Source organism: Schistocerca gregaria, chromosome 7, assembly GCF_023897955.1.
Source record: "Schistocerca gregaria isolate iqSchGreg1 chromosome 7, iqSchGreg1.2, whole genome shotgun sequence".
Lineage (NCBI taxonomy): Eukaryota > Metazoa > Arthropoda > Insecta > Orthoptera > Acrididae > Schistocerca > Schistocerca gregaria.
In genome coordinates, this window is record NC_064926.1 from 349,475,894 (window position 1) to 349,498,696 (window position 22,803).

Below are 22,803 nucleotides of genomic sequence, written 5' to 3' on the forward strand. Positions count from 1 at the left end.
TAGAATAAGGGATTTCAAATATTTGCTACCGATGCTGTTATTTATCCAAAATATATTGACCTGTCAAACTACGAAGAAGCTTTCAACATCGCATTAGCACCACGGGTAAACGGGATGTTGCGGATGAAGTGCTTAACCAAAGCATAGAGGGTTTAAATGTATGCAGCAGGTTTCACACTGAGGTAACAAAAGTCATGGGAGAGCGATATGCACATATGCCGATGGCAGTCATTTGCACTAAGTGATTCATATGCCTGCACGAAGGGAATTAACAGACTTTGGAGCTAGACACATGGGACATTTAGTTTCGGAAATCGTTACGGAATTCAATATTCCGAGATCCGTAGTGTCAAGAGTGTGCCGAGAATACTAAATTTCAGTCATTACCTCTCACCACGGACAACGCAGAGGCCAACGGCCTCACGTAACGACCGAGAAAAGCGGCGTTTGCATAACACTGTCTGTGCTAGCAGACAAGTAACACCGCGTGAAGTAATTGTAGAAATCAATGTGGTACGTACGAAGAACGTTTCGTTAGGATAATGCAACGAAGTTTAATGGGCTATGGCAGCAGACAATCGAAGCGACTGCGTTTGCTAACAGCACGACATATCCTGCAGCGCCTCTCCTGGGCTTGTGATCATAAAAGTTGAATCCTAGACGACAGAAAAACCGTAACCAGGTCAGATGGATGTCTCTTTTTAAGTTGGGAAGAAATGATGGTAGGGTTCGTCTGTGGAGCAGACCCCACAGAGCCATGGACGCAGGTTGTGAACAAGGCACTGTGCAAGCTGGTGGTGGCTCCATAATGGTGTGGGGCAGTGTTTACATGGAGTGAATTGGGTCCTCTGGCCCAACCGATAATTGACTGCAATTGGCTATGTTCGACTACCTGAAGACCATATCTAGCCACTCATGGACTTCTTGTTCAGAAACGATGGAATTTTTACCGATAACAGTGAGCCATGTCACTGGTCCACAATTATTCGCAATTAGACTCCTGGAAATGGAAAAAAGAACACATTGACACCGGTGTGTCAGACCCACCATACTTGCTCCGGACACTGCGAGAGGGCTGTACAAGCAATGATCACACGCACGGCACAGCGGACACACCAGGAACCGCGGTGTTGGCCGTCGAATGGCGCTAGCTGAGCAGCATTTGTACACCGCCGCCGTCAGTGTCAGCCAGTTTGCCGTGGCTTACGGAGCTCCATCGCAGCCTTTAACACTGGTAGCATGCCGCGACAGCGTGGACGTGAACCGTATGTGCAGTTGACGGACTTTGAGCGAGGGCGTATAGTGGGCATGCGGGAGGGCGGGTGGACGTACCGCCGAATTGCTCAACACGTGGGGCGTGAGGTCTCCACAGTACATCGATGTTGTCGCCAGTGGTCGGCGGAAGGTGCACGTGCCCGTCGACCTGGGACCGGACCGCAGCGACGCACGGATGCACGCCAAGACCGTAGGATCCTACGCAGTGCCGTAGGGGACCGCACCGCCACTTCCCAGCAAATTAGGGACACTGCTGCTCCTGGGGTATCGGCGAGGACCATTCGCAACCGTCTCCATGAAGCTGGGCTACGGTCCCGCACATCGTTAGGCCGTCTTCCGCTCACGCCCCAACATCGTGCAGCCCGCCTCCAGTAGTGTCGCAACAGGCGTGAATGGAGGGACGAATGGTGACGTGTCGTCTTCAGCGATGAGAGTCGCTTCTGCCTTGGTGCCAATGATGGTCGTATGCGTGTTTGGCGCCGTGCAGGTGAGCGCCACAATCAGGACTGCATACGACCGAGGCACACAGGGCCAACACCCGGCATCATGGTGTGGGGAGCGATCTCCTACACTGGCCGTACACCTCTGGTGATCGTCGAGGGGACACTGAATAGTGCACGGTACATCCAAACCGTCATCGAACCCATCGTTCTACCATTCCTAGACCGGCAAGGGAACTTGCTGTTCCAGCAGGACAATGCACGTCCGCATGTATCCCGTGCCACCCAACGTGCTCTAGAAGGTGTAAGTCAACTACCCTGGCCAGCAAGATCTCCGGATCTGTCCCCCATTGAGCATGTTTGGGACTGGATGAAGCGTCATCTCACGCGGTCTGCACGTCCAGCACGAACGCTGGTCCAACTGAGGCGCCAGGTGGAAATGGCATGGCAAGCCGTTCCACAGGACTACATCCAGCATCCCTACGATCGTCTCCATGGGAGAATAGCAGCCTGCGTTGCTGCGAAAGGTGGATATACACTGTACTAGTGCCGACATTGTGCATGCTCTGTTGCCTGTGTCTATGTGCCTGTGGTTCTGTCAGTGTGATCATGTGATGTATGTGACCCCAGGAATGTGTCAATAAAGTTTCCCCTTCCTGGGACAATGAATTCACGGTGTTCTTATTTCAATTTCCAGGAGTGTAGTTTGAAGAATATTCTGGATAATTCGAATGAATGATTTGGCCACGCAGATCACCCGACGTGAATCTCATCTCACATCGAACTTTTATGGGACATAATCAAGAGGTCAGTTCGTGCGCAGAATCCTGCACCGGCAACAATTTCACTATTATGGACTGCTATAGACGCATCATGACGCAGTATTCCTGCAGGGTCCAACACGGAAGACTCACTCTGGTGACACAATTTACCCACAATCTTCATGAAAGACTATTTAACCATCTCCATGATGAAGGTTTGATTGAATTTCGAATTCTACCACTTATAAGGTTTCAAGAGCTTAAGCTTTTTGTGCACTGCTATTGCTTCGCAGATCATTATTTTGTACCACCAATTAAAATCAACGTGGGAAACCAAATTTGTTTATAAATAAACGAATCAGTGTCCAGTTAATATATATAATCAAGTATATCACCTTTAAGACGAGCAAAGCGTTATCGTGACGAAAACTTTCCTTTCTTCCATGCAGTTCATTTATGACGATCTGGCACCGAAAAAGTTGTAGTAAAGAACTCGTAAGCGAAATTAATAAACTATTAAGATTTAGTTAGACTGTGCCTTAGATTCCATAATGTAGTATATGTTTTCTGGAGGTGGACTTACAGAAATATTGATGACACCTCGACTTTCAGTTTCGATTGCAGAGCGACTACAATGAGAACTATTCAGCCAAACAATGAATAGCCTACAGGGATTGAAGATACTCCAGTGTGCTGAATGAATTTTTAACACGCTAAGAACACTCGTCGAGTCATCCAATTGACCGGGAACTAACAGAGGGGAGTAAACCAAAAACATTTCGATATGCCATTTCCAAACAACTCCCCCCCCCCCCCCCCCCCCTCTCGCCCATTCTTGTCGCAAGCTTCATCATCAAGGGAACTAGGTCACGTCAGAATTCCTCTAACCATTACATATTTGTTGAATATTGAGGGGTGAAACAAAGAACTTTATCATGAGACTGCAGTATGAACAGAAATTCTTTAGGAAACCACCTTAGTTCCTTAAGACAGAATGCAGTCTCTCTACTAGGCAGTAAAGCTTCTTCTTAATGTTAGTAAACTATTTCTTAAGAGTTGCTAGATGATCTGCCACATGCTCCATCTTGAAAAATGGATGCTTCCCGTGACACTTCATTGAAGAAGTGCATGATATGAAAGTAGCATGCAAATATAACACAGTCTTTATTTTTCACAGCAAGATAGCAGTAACGTGCCTGTCATCATCAGGGAGCTTATCGAGACTCAGATATTCGTTCCTATATTCGAAGAAGGTGCATCACTTTCTCTCCTTAGTTTTCGAGTGATCTACACTGACGATAAAAAAATCAAAACACCAAGAAAGAGTTGTTCGACAAAAAGGAAAGTTTTTACGTGTGTGTTTACATCTGAAAGATAATGTCTTTTCAAATTTCACTCCAGTCGTGTAAGATTGGGCCTAGTAGCGCCACTATGAGGACGCAAATGGGGTTTACTTTAAATACACTCAGTAACGATGGTGAGCGTTACTTACCTCTGAGATTGGACTCAGTGAGTTTATGTTAGTCAAGAATGCCTTTAAGGCGACAAAGACGCCATTGTCAACACTTCACTGAGTTTGAACAGAGCAACGACGAGATGGATATTCCTTATACGACACTGCAGAATGAGTTTGCAGCTGCAGCCTCTGTGCGTGACTGCTGGTAGCAGTGGTCACGAGAGTGTACAGTAGCAAGAAGATGGGGCTCTGGTCGGCCACGTGGCACTACCGAGAGGGATGACCATCGTGGTCGGCGTATGGCTCTGATGCAATGCACTGCAGCTGCAGCAGCAATTTGAGCATCAGTTGGCACCACAGTGACACAACGAACTATTACAAATGGTTTATTTCAAGGACAGCTCCAAGCCAGAACCCTTGTAGTGTGAATTGCACTGACCTCCAACCACCGCCATTTGCGACTTCAGCGGGGTCAAGCGAGAGCTCCTTGGAGGACAGGGTGGAGGTCTGTTTTGTTTTCTGACGAAAGTTGTTTCTCCTCGGTGCCAGTGACGACCGTGTGTTGATTAGAAAGAGGCCAGATGAGGGCCTGCAACTCACTTATCTACGTGGTATAAACACTGGGTCTACACTTGAAATTGTGCTCTTGGGTGCGACTTTGTATCACAACAGGAGCACTGCCGTGATTATTTCTTGCACCCTGACTGCAAATTTGTGCTTCAGTCTGTTGGTTAGACCTATTGTATTGCCATCATGAGCAGCATTCCAGGAGGTGATTTCCAAGGGGTGATTTCCAACAGGATAAAGCTCGTCCACACCTCACTGTTGTAACCCAGCATGCTATATAGAGGCCGGCCGCGGTGGTCTAGCGGTTCAGGCGCTCAGTCCGGAACCGCGGGACTGCTACGGTCGCAGGTTCGAATCCTGCCTCGGGCATGGATGTGTGTGATGTCCTTAGGTTAGTTAGGTTTAAATAGTTCTAAGTTCTAGGGGACTGATGACCACAGATGTTAAGTCCCATAGTGCTCAGAGCCATTTTTTTGCTGTATAGAGTGTCAACATGTTGCCTTGGCCTGCTCAACCACCAAATCTCTCTCCAATTCATCACATATGGGACGTCATCGTACGACAACTCCAGTGCCATCTACAACTTGCACCAACCGTCCCTGTACTGACAGACTGTGTGCAACAGGTACGGAACTACATCCCACAAACTAACATCTGGCACCTATGCAACACAATGCAAGCACGTTTGTATGCTTACTTTCAACATTCTGGTGGTTACACTTATCATTAATGTACCAGCATTTCACAATTGCAACGGCTTATCTCGCACTTACGTTAACTTGTGGTCTTACAATGTTCATCACTTGTTACCTACAAAAATGGGTTCAAGATATTTCATTACTCTCCATTAATTATTTTTCAGTGTTGCGATTTTTTTTCCGTCAGTGCATAAATGCAGAGAACTATTTGGGTAAACTGCTGGCCAGCAATTTCCTACTGTAAACTTTTAAAGTAATGTACTAAAGTGCGCCGTCTTTTGTACCCACAACTTTTGATATTCCTCCCAGTTCATAAGATACAGTTGCTGAAAGGTTCAAAGAAAACTTGAGTTTGATTTCAAACACGTACCCGACTCATATGATAATAGTTGGTGGTGACTTTAATTTACCCTCAATATGTTGCGGAAAATACATGTTTAATTCCGGAGGTACGCATAAAATATCATCCTAAATTGTGCTAAACGCATCATCTGAGAATTATTTCGAGCACTTAGTTCATGAGCCCACGCGAATAATAAAAATGGTTATGAAAACACATTTGACCTCTTAGCAAAAACTAATCCTGAGTTAATAATGAGCATCAAAACCGATATAGGGATAAGTGAACGCAGGGTTGCCGTAGCGAGACAGAATATTGTAATCCTCGAAAAATAAGCGAAATGTATACCTATTCAAAAAACCAGATAAAAAATTTACTCGATGCCTTCCTGAGAGACAATCTTCACTCATTCCAAATTAAAAATATAAGTGTGGACCAGAATTTCAAAGAAATAGTATCTGCAGCAATTGAGAGATTTACACCAAATAAACTTACAAACGACGGAGCTGATCCTCCTTGGTACACAAAACGGGTCTGAACACTGTTGCAGAAACAACGAAACAAACATGCCAAATTTAAACAGACGCAAAATCCTCAAGATTGGCGATCCTTTACAGAAGTTCGAAATTTAGCGTGGAGTTCAATGCGAGGCGCCTATAACAGTTTCCACAACGAAACTTTGTCTCGAAACCTGGCAGAAAATCCAAAGAGATTCTGGTCGTATGTGAAGTATGTTATCGGCAAGAAACAATCAATGCCTTCTCTGCGCGATAACAATAGAGATCCTATCGAAGACAGTGCTGCCAAAGCAGAGTTACTAAACACAGCCTTCCGAAATGCCTTCACAAAAGAAGACGAAGTAAATATTCCAGAATTTCGAATCTACAACAGCTGCCAACATTAGTAACGTAGAAGTAAATATCTTCGGAGTAGTGAAGCAACTAAAATCACTTAATTAAACAAGTATTCTGGTCCTGCCTGCATACCAATTAGGTTCCTTTCCGAGTATGCTGATGCATTAGCTCCATACTTCACAATCATATACAACCGCTCGTTCGACGAAAGATCCGTACCCAAAGACTGGAAGTTGCACAGGTCACACCAATATTCAAGAAAGGTAGTAGGAGTACTTCACTAAATTACAGGCCCATATCGTTAACGTCAATATGCAGCAGGATTTTAGAACATATATTGTGTTCGAACTTTATTAATTACCTTGAAGGAAACGGTCTATTGACACACAGTCTACATGGGTTTAGAAAACATCGTTCCTGTGAGACACAACTAGCTCTTTATTCACATGAAGTGCTGAGTGCTATTGAGAAGGGATTTCATATCGATTCCGTATTCCTGGATTTCCGAAAGACTTTTGACACCGTACTACACAAGCGGCTCCTAGTGAAATTGCGTGCTTGTGGAATATCGTCTCAGTTATGTGTCTGGATTTGCGATTTCCTGTCAGAGAAGTCACAGTTAGTAATTAACGGAAAGTCATCGAGTAAAACAGATTGATTTCAGGCGTTCCCCAAGTTAGTGTTATTGGTCCTTTGCTGTTCATTATCTATATAAACGATTTGGGAGACAATCTGAGCAGCCGTCTTGGGTTGTTTGCAGATGACGCTGTCGCTTATCAACTAATAAAGTCATTCGAAGATCAAAACAAACTTCAAAACGATTTAGAAAAAATATCTGAATGGTGCGAAAACTGGCAATTGACCCTAAATAACGAAAAGTATAAGGTCATCCACATGAGTGCTAAAAGGAACTCGTTAAACTTCGGTTACACGATAAATCAGTCTAATCTAAAATCCGTAAATTCAACTACATACTTAGGTATTACAATTACGAACAACTTAAATTGGAAAGAGCACATAGAAAATTTTGTGGGGAAGACTAACCAAAGGCTGCGTTTTATTGGCAGGACACTTAGAAAATGTAACAGATCTACTAAGGAGACTGCCTACACTACGCTTGACCATCCTATTTTAGAATACTGCTGCGCGGTGTGGGATCCTTACCAGATAGGACTGACGGAGTACATCGAAAACGTTCAAAGAAAGGCAGAAAATTTTGTATTATCGCGAAATATGGGAGAGAGTGTCAAAGAAATGATACAGGATTTGGGCTGGAAATCATTAAAAGAAAGGAGTTTTTCGTTAAGACGGAATCTTCCGACGAAATTCCAATCACCATCTTTCTCCTCCGAGTCCGAAAATATTTTGTTGACGCCGACCTAGATACGGAGGAACGATCACCACGATAAAATAAGGGAAATCAGAGCTCGTACGGAAAGATATAGGTGTTCATTCTTTCCGCGCGCTATACGAGATTAGAATAATAGAGAATTGTGAAGGTGGTTCAATGAACCCTCTGCCAGGCACTTAAATGTGATTTGCAGAGTATCCATGTATATGTAGATGTAGATGAAACATCGCAAATTAGGCTTTGCAGTATTCAGAAAAGATGTAAGAGACCATCAAAAAGTTTGCCCTCGAAGGCAGCACTAAACCGTTGGATACATATTGGAGCTTACATACCCCCATCGGAATCGATCTGGGTTGCATATACGCCGCACCAAGGCACTCAAAAGGAAACCTTTTGATCATCCCTTACATCTAATGTTCGGGCTCCATTTGTCGTACAGACTCCTTGGGTCATCTGTTCCCCTCACGGTTATCTCTCCCCCCCCCCCTTCCCGCTGCAGATGCGAGTTTTAATCTTTGGCCTGCTGCTTAGAGTCTTCGGCAAATCAAGAACATATGCGATTGACCCCACCAAGAGACTAAGTGTATTTTAATAGAACACTGTCTCGGAATTTTAAGCGAGGCAGGTGATTAGCTTCAGTTATTTTACCACGGTTGTTCATAGACGATGCTTAGATTGTTTGAGTGACTTGACACAAATATTTGCCCAGTAATTTTGCAATCATTCCGTGTGCAGAATAGTAATGAATTGAAACGTGATTTTATATTGAGGCGTTTGATGCCACTAATCCTTATAAATTGCTGATGGTTCCTCAGCGGGAAACTGATTACGGAATCAAGTCGTACTTATTCCATACGATAAACTCAGTCTTATCGTCCTCTCCTGCGTTAAGATTAGTTTATTGATTTTCTGGAAGGCGTGTGTTACTAATACTGTACATCACATTTACTGAGAATCCACACAGCGTATAGTATCTGTCTGCTCAACTTAAGAACAATATCGTAGTTATATTCAGTATTTCTGTTGATATGTTTGCTTATCTTAAGCCGTTTACTTCTTGCTGATCATGAAGTAGCTACATGCTTGATGTGATACCATCTTGTTAACACCTGTTGCTACGGTCTCTTTGTGTTCCTTCAGTGATAAATACGTGTCCGAACGATCAAATTTTTAAATAATGCTCAGCTTTTCCACTTGGATAATGGTAAATATCTCGGTCGATGCATGAGCAATTTACAAATATATAAAGGTAAGTTTTCGTCGCTGTATACAGATTGCTGGTTGCTGTGGCAGAATATTCAGCGAGTGTATTCCTGTGTCAACGACATTTTGAGTTGCAGATGATGGCGATGCTTTCCCCCATTTTCTGTATTACGCGTATGTGCAGATTGTCTTTGACGTTCGCTACATTTCTTTTGATCTAACGAAATATCTCAGTGATCCATACCTTCCGATTCTAATTTCCGTAATTTCCCTCACGAGGAAACAATCTCATTATACTGCCTGAACGTAACCTTGTTATATAATTTTTGTTAGGACGTCGTGAATAAGTACCTACTGTTTGAAATGCAAGTAGTTCGCTATGCAGGTTTCATTACTGATGCGTAAATTTACTTAAGTGTACGTGTTCCTGTGACAAATTACTTGAGTTACTTGTGGTCAGATTGCGTTTCAATTGAATACTGAGTCGTGAACATTCATATATTATAGAATATCTTTATAAATTAGAGCTTTCCACTAATACTCATAGTAGAGGTCAATTTAGTACGCAGCTCACTCTTTACTACTTCTTCGCTTTAGTTCATTCTGTTCTTATTTTCAGAACAGAATTCGTCATAGGACACGTCGTTTGAAAGCAATAATAGATGTTCTAAGGCTTCAGATGTTCAAGAACACGGAAAAGCGATCTTAATTTTAAATATAAATTTTATTTGTCTATATCTCGAGCTTGTAAAATGATTTGGTTCAACTGTGCTAGCAATCATCTTCAGAACATAAAATATCATTACAGACTGTGACACGTCACATGCTGTACAATCAAGTTCCTAGTTGTTAAAACTATCTTTAAGTGTCGTAAGATATTATGATATATTTTCTAGCTATTATCCATTCCGTCTTTTTCCGTCCCTGAAATACAATGTCATCGGCAAACCTTAAAGATATTGCTTATTTTCCTGCACTTTATTTTTTTTCCAGACTTCCTCTTGATTCCGTTTAGGCCTTACTCAATGTACAGACTGGAGAACATCGTGGATAGGCTACAATGCTGTTTCACTGCTTTCTCAATCACTGATGCAACAACTGCCGCCTGATTTCTGTTCAAGTTGTAGATAACTTTTTGCTTCCTGCACTTCAACACCGTGAAAAGATTTCTCTAAATCTATCTTCTAAGGATCAAAATTGACTAGCGTGTTCCTACATTGCAGCAGATCCCAAAGTGATCTTTCCCAAGGCCGGATTGTACCAGTTTTTCCATTCTGCGGTTAATTATTCGCGTCAGTATTTTGAAAATTAATTATAAAAGACAAAGTCTTGATGCAGATCAATTATCGATTACATTAATTCAAGATCGAAAAATGGTTTTACTTTAGCGAGATTTATTTGTTCGAGCTTCCGTATTGTAAACAGCGCAACAGATACGCTTGTCGTAGATACGTGCGAGTCCTGTTGGCATCATATTAACCGCTCCGCATATAGCAGCGCAGCTGAACGTTTGCTTTGTTCTGTTTGCTGTTTTTTAAAAAAAAGAATTCTGGCATTCCATCCGCCCTGGGCGAGGCCAATCCTCTCTGAGCTACCTGACGCGACGTTTTATTAATTTATCATGCTCAGTGGCAAAAAATAAAACAGAGCAAAGCCTGTCATTTTCATCGCCGAAGATGAATTGCTAGCGAAACCTAATTACTGAATCGTATGGAACGGATACAATATTCGCACGCAGATATTGCGTCGGAATTAGATCGTAAGCGCGGGATGGCGGTGTAGATTTTCGTACTTTATGCCCTTTATGCGCCGTATCAGTTAGCAGATCGCGTGGGTTTTTGCAGGATTCTGTAGAGCTCGTAATATTAGGACTTAAGAACATTCTGGCGTCTTTATGCACTACACCAAAGTGCAGATACTGTCTGGATGTTTTACCACTGATCGTCGGAAACACGAGACAATAGCAGGCTGTACTACTCTTAGACAATTCCGTAAAAATTTAGAGAGATATTGCATCAGAAATCTGCCTTTTTGCAATCTATGCTTCTTCATAATCTCTTTCCAAAGGCTATGCTTTATAACTTCAAACAATATTCTCTATTTTGCGTTGTACTCTGTATTTCTTTGTAATTTAGTTTAGCTTAATTAAATCGTATTTTGTGTTCAGTGGTGTCCTCAAGCTCGTGTTTATCAAAAAATGTGGTTTCAAATGGTTCTTGGGAAGCTACTGTGTTGATCACAGATATCTGCCTTCCTATTTTTAGCACTACATAAGAAGCATCTTTTTTTTTACATCTTGAAAAATGTCTTTGTTTTCATTTCTGTCCGGTGTGCTTTCTTTGGTCTCCTCATAAACTCGTAGATGGTTTTGACATCCTGTTTCGACTTTTCAATAAGGGACCGTTTCTTCACTAATAATTGTACCCTTATTGACCACTCGTTCGCTATGTAAACCCATGAGAATAGCACGTACGTCAAGAGATGCAGACGAGATTGTAGGGGTGACAGTCAAAAGCAACAAGACAGGGAAAATTTTCTACAGCGTGTGTAGCTACTGTGATTCTGTTCCTGTTCCTCTTATGACATCTTTTGTTATTCTTACTATTGTGGTGTTCTGTCCACATATAAGTTGAATGCAGCTCTCCACAGTCTTCTGTCCTATGCAACACTCATCATGTCTGCATAGGTACTGGAACCCACATCAACTGCAACCGTGTTACTGTAGTCAAGTCTTGATCACCCTAGTAGTAGGACAGAGCCTGTTTGAGAGCAGTATGTGGTGGATATGTCTGAAACACAAATGGGAAATCAAAGTTTGGGCCCACTGCATCATCAGGGGTCCATTGTACTATAGAAGAGATGATAATAAATAAAACCACGCTAAATATTATGGATCAATAAGAGAGATCGATGGATTATTAATAATAATACTTATATTAGAATATGACAGTTTTCTTATTCTTTTTCCACTGCTTCCAGGAAGGTGGCTGATCTCAGATGACACTTAGTGTTGTTTATCAACAAATGTACGAAGCAAAAATGTTAGGTACATTTCATGATGAGGACGATGATTATGATTACCACATCTTGTTGTGTGATAGGGGTAGCCCACAAATTGCAGTGATGGTTGGAATCACTCCAATGGGGTAACTTCGTACCATTTACATATCACCCAATTGTTATCTGTTGAAACACCATCATAAAACTGTCTCATGAATTGCTGCAGAGAATGATACAACACCAGATATTAGTGCAAAAATATACAAAAAGTCTGCTATAAATATCACACATTTGACAAATGGTGGCATAACATTCTCAATACTGAAAAACCAAACAAGCTAGAGGTGGAAGACTTGAAGGGGGAAACCAGATGGCGCTATGGTTGGCTGGCTAGATGGCGCTGCCATAGGTCAAACGGATATCAACTGCGTTTTTTTTTTAAATAGGAACCCCCATTTTTATTACATATTCGTGTAGGATCAGAAATTTAGTATTGGAGGGCAGTGTGGAGGGTAAAAATCGTAGCGAGAGACCAAGAGATGAATACACCAAGCAGAATCAGAAGGATGTAGGTTGCAGTAGGTACTGGGATGTGAAGCAGCTTGCACAGGATAGAGTAGCATGGAGAGCTGCATCAAACAGTCTCAGGAATGAAGACCACAACAACAACAAACAACATTCGTGTAGTACATGAAGAAATATGAATGTTTTAGTTGGACAAAGTTTTTTGCTTTATGACATATGGTGCTGTAATAGTCACAAACATATGGCTCACAATTTTAGACGAGTTGGTAACAGGTAGTTTTTTAAATTAAAATACAGAATGTAGGTAAGTTTGAACATTTTATTTCTGTTGTTCCAATGTGATACATGTACCTTTGTGAACTTATCATTTCTGAGAACACATGCTGTTACAGCATGATTTCCTGAAAATACCACATTAATGCAATAAATGCTCAAAATGATGTCCGTCAACCTCAATGGATTTGGCAATACGTCTAATGGCATTCCTCCCAACAGCGAGTAGTTCGCCTTCCATAACGTTTGCACCTGCATTGACAATGCGCTGACGCATGTTGTCAGGCATTGTCAGTGGATCATGATAGCAAATATCCTTTAACTTTTCCACAGAAGGAAATCCGGGGACGTCAGATTCGGTGAACGTGCGGGCCATGGTATGGTGCTTTGATGGCCAATCCACCTGTCATGGAATATGCTATTCAATACTGCTTCAACCACTCACGAGCTATGTGCTGGACATCCATCATGGTGGAAGTACATCTCAGTTCTGTCATGCAGTGAAACATCTTGTAGTACCATCGGTAGAACATTATGTAGGAAATCAGCATACATTGCACCATTTAGACTGCCATCAATAAAATGGGGGCCAATTATCCTTCCTCCCTTAATGCCAAACCATACATTAACCTGCCAAGGTCGCTGATGTTCCACTTGTCGCAGTTATCGTGGATTTTCCGTTACCCAATAGTGCATATTATGCTGGTTTACGTTACTGCTGTTGGTGAATGACGCTTCGTCGCTAAATAGCAAGCATGCAAAAAAAATCTGTCAATGTCCACTAATTTTTCTTGTGCCCAGTGGCAGAACTGTACAAAATGTTCAAAGTCGTTGTCAAGCAATTTCTGGTGCATAGAAATATGATATGGGTACAATCGGTGTTGATGTAGCATTCTCAACACCAACGTTTTTGAGATTCTCGATTCTCGGGCAGTTTGCCTGCTACTGACGTGCGGATTAGCTGCGACAGAAGCTGAAACACCTACGTGAGCATCATCATTTGTTGCAGGTCGTGGTTGACGTTTCACATGTGGGTGAACACTTCCTTTTTCCTTAAATAACGTAACTATCCGGTGAATGGTTCGGACACTTGGATGATGTCGCCCCGGATACTGAGCAACATACATAACACACGCCGGTTGAGCATTTTGATCACAATAGCCATACATCAACACGATATCGACCTTTTCTGCAATTGGTAAATGGTCTATTTTAACATGGGTAATGTATCACGAAGAAAATACCGTTCGCACCGGCGGAATGTTACGTTATACCACGTACTTATACGTTTGTGACTATTACAGCGCCATCTATCACAAAGCGAAAAAAGTGGTCCAACTAAAACATACATATTTCCTTACGTACTACACGAATATATAATAAAAATGGGGGTTCCTATTTTAAAAAACGCAGTTGATATCCGTTTGACCTATGGCAGCGCCCTTTAGTGGGCCAACCAAGCGCCATCTGGTTTCCCCCTTCAAGCTAAATGCCTTTCGTTCTCTGTAGTTTTTTTGTTTGACGCTTATTTTGTGAGATATTTGGCATGGTCACTATCAATGGACCACCCTGTACACACACACACACACATACACAGGGTGTTACAAAAAGGTATGGCCAAACTTTCTGGAAACATTCCTCACACTCAAATAATGAAAATATGTTATGTGGACATGTGTCAGGAAACGCTTAATTTCCATGTTAGAGCTCATTTTAGTTTCGTCCACCTACTCTCAATGGAGCACGTTATCATGATTTCATATGGGATACTCTACCTGTGCTGCTAGAACATGTGCCTTTTCAAGTACGACACAACATGTGGTTCATGCACGATGGAGCTCATGCACATTTCACTCGAAGTGTTCGTACACTTCTCAACAACAGATTCGGTGAGCGATGGATTGGTAGAGGCGGACCAATTCCATGGCCTCCACGCTCTCCTGACCTCAACCCTCGTGACTTTCATTTATGGGGGCATTTGAAAACTCTTGTCTACGCAACCCCAGTACCAAGTGTAGAGACTCTTCGTGCTCGTATTGTGGATGGCTGTGAAACAATACGCCATTCTCCAGGGCTGCATCAGCGCACCAGGTATTCCATGCGATGAGTGGATGCATGTATCCTCGCTAAAGACGGACATTTTGAACATTTCCTGTAACAAAGTGTTTGAAGTCACGCTGGTACGTTCTGTTGCTGTGTGTTTCCATTCCATGATTAATGTGATTTGAAGAGAAGTAATAAAATGAGCTCTAACATGGAATATTTGCTGAAAGTTTGCCTGTACCTTTTTGTAACACCCTATATATATATATATATACTCCTGGAAATTGAAATAAGAACACCGTGAATTCATTGTCCCAGGAAGGGGAAACTTTATTGACACATTCCTGGGGTCAGATACATCACATGATCACACTGACAGAACCACAGGCACATACACACAGGCAACAGAGCATGCACAATGTCGGCACTAGTACAGTGTATATCCACCTTTCGCAGCAACGCAGGCTGCTATTCTCCCATGGAGACGATCGTATAGATGCTGGATGTAGTCCTGTGGAACGGCTTGCCATGCCATTTCCACCTGGCGCCTCAGTTGGACCAGCGTTCGTGCTGGACGTGCAGACCGCGTGAGACGACGCTTCATCCAGTCCCAAACATGCTCAATGGGGGACAGCTCCGGAGATCTTGCTGGCCAGGGTAGTTGACTTACACCTTCTAGAGCACGTTGGGTGACACTGGATACATGCGGGCGTGCATTGTCCTGTTGTAACAGCAAGTTCCGTTGCCGGTCTAGGAATGGTAGAACGATGGGTTCGATGACGGTTTGGATGTACCGTGCACTATTCAGTGTCCCCTCGACGATCACCAGAGGTGTACGGCCAGTGTAGGTGATCGCTCTCCACACCATGACGCCGGGTGTTGGCCCTGTGTGCCTCAGTCGTATGCAGTCCTGATTGTGGCGCTCACCTGCACGGCGCCAAACACGCATACGACCATCATTGGCACCAAGGCAGAAGCGACTCTCATCGCTGAAGACGACACGTCTCCATTCGTCCCTCCATTCACGCCTGTCGCGACACCACTGGAGGCGGGCTGCACGATGTTGCGGCGTGAGCGGAAGACGGCCTAACGGTGTGCGGGACCGTAGCCCAGCTTCATGGAGACGGTTGCGAATGGTTTAAGCCGATACCCCAGGAGCAACAGTGTCCCTAATTTGCTGGGAAGTGGCGGTGCGGTCCCCTACGGCACTGAATAGGATCCTACGGTCTTGGCGTGTATCCGTGCGTCGCTGCGGTCCGGTCCCAGGTCGACGGGCACGTGCACCTTCCGCCGACCACTGGCGACAACATCGATGTACTGTGGAGACCTCACGCCCCACGTGTTGAGCAATTCGGCGGTACGTCCACCCGGCCTCCCGCATGCCCACTATACGCCCTCGCTCAAAGTCCGTCAACTGCACATATGGTTCACGTCCACGCTGTCGCGGCATGCTACCAGTGTTAAAGACTGCGATGGAGCTCCGTATGCCACGGCAAACTGGCTGACACTGACGGCGGCGGTGCACAAATGCTGCGCAGCTAGCGCCATCGACGGCCAACACTGCGGTTCCTGGTGTGTCCGCTGTGCCGTGCGTGTGATCATTGCTTGTACAGCCCTCTCGCAGTGTCCGGAGCAAGTATGGTGGGTCTGACACACCGGTGTCAATGTGTTCTTTTTTCCATTTCCAGGAGTATATATATATATATATATATATATATATATATATATATATATATATATATATATATATATATATATATATATGATGAAGCGATATTCGTGCACTCAGGCTCCACATCACGACTCCTTACATGCCAGCAATAAAAAAATGTCTCTCGCAAAATTTCGTCTGGCGAGTACATCGAGCAGAAAAAGGACGTTAAAGAGTGACAATCTGGCAACACTGTATCCACATGTATCGTAACAGTTTCTTTCAGCACCTGCTACTCGTGCTGTACATTTAGTGCAGTGGCTACAGTTTGGGTTAGCACGCAGGAGGCAATGGTTCAAACCTTGGTTGAGGTATATGTTTTTTATTTGGTGAATGTAGTCCACGTGGTACGATATCTAGCGGCTTAATCATCACCAGTGATTGCAGCGTATTCTCTAGAAAACATTTGCCCTTACATACTACAACTGCAGAAATGGAAGATTGGTTAACTTTGAAAGAGGCCCTCTCCACGCCATGGGCGTGAATTTATTCACACCACTTCATCTACTAGATATGAAACCTGTTTCCTTTGTAACCTCCTGCAGCGGTCCCATCGATTAGTATCAACTATTGAGTCTGTTAACCTCATGCTGCTTAGTACATATCTAACTGTATTATTATTATTATTATTATTATTCTATCGATGGGATTGTTTAAGCATCATGTCTGTTACCATTAGGGAAACAATGTAATTCAAAATCACAATTAACTGTGTTAGGGTGAATCATGCAGACCAATATCAGTCACAGGGGTAAAGCACTGATGGCATGGTTATACTGTATGTGCTTTCCACCAGACAGGGACTTGCTGTGAGCGGAGTAATGCACATATCACAGACTCCAATGCACATGTGCAACGTATCGAATTTTCTCATTGAAAACCCTTATCCAGTGTGGCTGATATATGGCACACACAAATAATGAATATGTGTATATGCTTCTGGTCCTTGGTGCATTTGATAACTGGGCTGGTGTTGCCACTTGTGAATATGCTGCTAGATATCCTCATCAATGCCATCCAGATCAAAATGTCTTTTGTCGTCTGGAGCTGTGCCTTCGGGAGTCAGGCTCTCCTTCTACCATTGCGTGACAGAGGTCATCCACAGACTTGCAGTACTTCTGCTACTGAGGAAGCAATTCTGGAGCTCTTACACCCAAAACCTCAGCGAAGCACATCTAGCGTAGCAAGGCACCTGCGTGTCTTGCAGTGCGTGGTCGTTAACGTGCTGTATGAGCAAGGGCTGCAACACTATCATTATGCTTTCACACAACGCCTGCATCCTGCAGATCGCCATCAGCGGATACAATTCTGTGAATGGTTCCAACAACAACACGAAACCATCGATGGCTTCGTGAACGCTGTAATATGGTCAGACCAAGCAGCTTTCACCCATGAGGGTTTCTTCAATATTGAAAATGCCCACAATTGGTGTGAGCTTAACCCACATGTCACGTGCAACTGTGGAAATGAAGTTCGCTTGGTTATCAATGTCTGGGCTGCAATATTGGTTGACAGGTGGTTGGACCCCTACATGTTGTCTGACTGGTTGACTGCATGAAGGCACCATGAATTCCTCTCAGAATATCAACCTGATGCGCTGGAAGATGTTCCACTACATGTTCGGCAGATGATATGGTTCCAACATGATGGTGCACCTGCACACTCTGGAACTGATGTGCCACAGTATTAGGACAGAACATTTACAGGGAAATGGCTCAGACTTGGAGGTCCAGTTGTTTGGCCACCATGTTCACCTGACCTAAATCACCTGGATTTCTTCCTGTGGGGATGCCTGAAGGATCATGCCTACTCTACTCTGCCGACGAATGTGGAAGAATTGGTAGTGTGTGTTCATGGTGTCTTTTGTTACTGTGGATGAAGCTTTCCTGCGAAGGGTTCAAAGCCACCCAGGATTAGCTGAGCGGTCTAAGGCGCTGTAGTCGTGGACTGTGTGGCTTGTCCTGGCGGAGGTTCGAGTCCTCCCTCTGGCATGGGTGTGTGTGTTTGTCCTTAGGATAATTTAGGTTAAGTAGTGTGTAAGCTTAGGAATTGATGACCTTATCAGTTAAGTCCCATAAGATTTCACACACATTTGAACATTTTTGAAGGGTTCAGAGCTGTATGATCTGGCAGGTTGCCCAATGTTTGGACATGCATAGAGGTCACATCTGAGTGCTCATATTACATATAGTATAAATGACAAGTAAATGTTTTGTTATTGTACTGTGCTATCAGATTTAGTGTCTCGAAACTGATATTGTTTTTGAAGTTATTCAGTCCCATGACAAGACATTTGTTTCAACTGTTTGTTTCTTATTTGTCTACCCACGTATTTGTTACATTCAGCGCTACAAAATGTTGTAAATTTCGGATACATGTGACCTAAGAAACGGTGTATCTTACATTATAATATGTCAGAATGAAATTAGCAAATAAAGAAAACATGAGCCCCATCCCATGTTCGAACCCTAGACCTCTTGCACACTAACTCAAAACTCTAGCCACTGCACCAAATGTGCAGCATGATTGGCAGGTGCTGACGGAGATAGTTAGCATACATGTGGTTACATTGTTGCTAGATTACCACTATTTAACGTCCTTTTTGTGCTGGATGTGCTCGCCAGACAAACTTTTGTGAAAGACATTTTTTCATCGCTGACATGTAATGAGTTGTGCGGTGAAGTGCGAGTGCACGAATTTCGCTTCACCCTGTATATGTCTTTATTTATTTATTTATTTAGAGAGAGAGAGAGAGAGAGAGAGAGAGAGAGAGAGAGAGAGAGAGAGAGATAACCATATTTGACTGTGATGTAAAAAATTATAGCCATCAAGATAATTGGAAGCCTAGTGACCATGTTGGCTGCAGTTATATCCACAACTAATAGAACAATGCCCATTTGAATTTCCTGCCATTTATACCTCCCTCAACTGACCTAGAGAAGTGGGAGAGGGAGGGGGAAGCAGAAAATCAAGGGATATTCGTTTACATAATGAGTTCAGGTAACAGTGCGATCTTTCCAGAATGGGCTCTGCTCCATTACTCACACTCCACAATTTGTTGCTCTACACGTTGCTCAGTTATCAAGTTTACAATACTCTGATGTCCCTGAACGTACCCTGTCAGTCTGTGACTTCTGTTAGCCCAAAACGGTGTACTATCTCTTCATTAGGTGTTTGACCTACAATATAATCTTTAGCATCCTTCTATAATTCTACATTTCTGAAGCATCGTTTCTTTTTTCTACACTTTTTATTGCCCACATTTCACTTACATATAAGGCTACGCTCCAAATAAACACTTTCAGGAAAGGCTTCTTAGCACTTAAATTTATGTTATGTTAACATTTATCTGTTTATCAGAAAAAAGTTAGTTCCTACTTGCAATCTGCATTTTATACCACTTTTCTTCTACCACCACTGGTTAATCTGCTGTACAAGTAGCAAAATTCTTAATGTGTCATTTCCTAATCTATTTCCTTCAGAATCATCTAATTTAGCTAGGATAAACTCCTTCATCTTTGCTTTACTTTCATTGTTATTCATTTTATAAACCTGTTTTAAAGGCTCCATCCATTTCGTTCGACCATAATCTTCCAAGTTTATTATGGTCTCTGACAGAATTACGGAGTCATCGGGGAAAACTATATTTTTGTTGCTTCTGAGTGACTAACATATGCTGTGCAGTTCAGCCTGTACTTTATCGCAAAGAACTTTCTGTCCAATTCAGTTAGACTTAACGAATCCTCAATTAAAAGATGAGACACCATCGAGTTCGAGAGATTCATTGATTCATTCACACATCGTGTTGCACAAACTCCTTAATTAAGGAGAGCCCTTAGAGATGTAGGATTGGAATATTTATCGTAAGGATACAGGTAGACTAGTTGCCAATGGTGGAGACGTATTTATAGCAGTAAATATTTCGGGTAATACATAGCAAGGTTTATAACCTAGGAACGAACAGACCTGAATCAGTTAACGCAGAGGAAAGGTATAAGGCTGTAATAGCAACTATGACTACGGGTATTACAAGGAATGTTAAGAAAGGTACTAAGAGTAACAAGATACAAATTGCAGATTATCTCGGTACTCAAGATAAAATATTCAGTGCTGAGGCCGAAGATAAGGAGGAAAAATGACCAAATTCAAAAGCGTGTCTCAATATGCCTGAGACAAGTATGTTCCGAGAGTGGTATTAAGCGATGGGAAAGACCCACTGTGGTTTAATAGTCTTGTTGGAAAACTTGTACGTAAACAAAAATAGTGTTATCACAAATTTCAGATATGTCAGGACCTAATAGAGAAACAAAAGCTGAACGGGGAGAAAATGAGCATAAGGAGAGCAACGAAAGAAGCGTTTAATGTCTTTGAAAGTAAACTTCTGTCAAACGATATGAACCCTACCAGATTCTGATCTTTCGGAAAATCAGTAAGCGGCTCGAAATCATCTGTTTAGTCACTCTGTTACTGTACTGTCACCGAAATGAAACATAACAAACAGAAGGGCGATATACTGAATTCAGTCTTCCGAAATTTGTTTCACCATGGAAGATCGTAATTCGGTCCCTCCTTTCAGCATCTTATGAACACTGAAACGCAAAGAATGAGATAACCGATCGGGAAAAGAAAAGCAACTCAGGAGCAGATGAGATGCCTGTAAGATTCTACATAGATTACGCGAAAGAACTTGCTCCCCTTCTTGCAGTATTTCACATAATTATAGGCCTATAAGTTTGACGTCAATCTGTTGTGAAATTATGGAACATGTTTTATGCTCAGAATTGGGACTTTTTGGAGAACGAAAATCTCCTCTATAAAAATCAACGTGGATTCTGCCATGCGTGACTCAGTTAGCTCTGTTCCTCCAACAGATCCTTAGCGCTTTGGACACGGTGCTCAGGTAGATGCCACATTCCTTGACTTCGGTTAGCGAAAATATACGAGCTTACCGTGTATTGCACCAGATTTGCTACCGGAGTCAACATTTCCTTGTATACAGTACCCAACACACTGCTCTTAACGGAACCAAATCGACAGATGTAAAGGTAATATTTGGAAAACCTCGTGGAAATGTGATAGGACCTTTACTGTTTATAGTGTAAATAAATGATGTAGTAGAAAGCTTCGTAAGTTCTTTAACACTGTTCACAGATGATGTGGTTGTCTATAAGAAACTAGCAACGCCAGAAGACAGTATCGACTTCCAGAATGACCTGCAGAGGACTGATGAGTGGTGTAGGCTCTGGCAGTTGACCCTGAACGTAAATTATTACAATATATAGCGCATACTTCGGAAAAGAAATCCACTATTGCACAACTACACTACTGACGATGATTATCTGGGAACAACATCCACCGTAAAATATCTAGGGGTAACTGTCCAGAGAGACCTTAAGTGTAGTGACCACATGAAATAAACAGTAAAAGCACATGCCAGACTGAGATTCGTAGGAAGAATCTTAAGGAAATGTATCTTATCCAATAATGAACTGGCTTACAATGCTTGTTCACCAGTATGGGACCCTCACCAACTAGGATTGTAGAAGAAATATACAAAGTCCAATGAAGAGCGTGCCTTTCGCCATGAAATCGTTTTAGATGGCGCGAGTGTCTTGCAGAGATGATGAACAAACTCCAGTGGCAGACACTGCAAGGGATACTTGTGTTTCAGGGAGAGGTTCATTATTGAAATTTCCGGGAAGAGTTGTTGTTGTTGTTGTGGTCTTCAGTCCTGAGACTGGTTTGACGCAGCTCTTCATGCTACTCTACCCTGTGCAATCTTCTTCATCTCCCAGTACGTACTGCAGCCTACATCCTTCTGAATCTGCTTAGTGTATGCATCTCTTGGTCTCCCTGTACGATTTTTACCTTCCACGCTTCCCTCCAATACTAGATTGGTGATCCCTTGATGCCTCAGAACATGTCCTACCAACTGATCCCTTCTTCTGGTCAAGTTGTGCCACAAACTCTTCTTCTCCCCAATCCTATTCAGTACCTCCTCATTAGTTATGTGATCTACCATCTATTCCCGGGAAGAGTAGGATAGCATATTTCGTTCTTCCATATACATCTCGTGAAATGAACGCGATGAGAAACTTCCGGAAATTACAGCTTACATAGAGGCTTACCGATCAGCATTCTTCGCGAGTGGAACGGGGAAGTGGCGATCTGTTAGTGGTATCTAAAGTACCCCCCACCACACACTGTCAGATGGCTTGCGGAGTATTGGTGTTAGTGTGATGTAGAAGAGCCAAAGTATAGGCTACATCAATTTTCAAACCTGCCAATTGCAACGCACATTGCCTA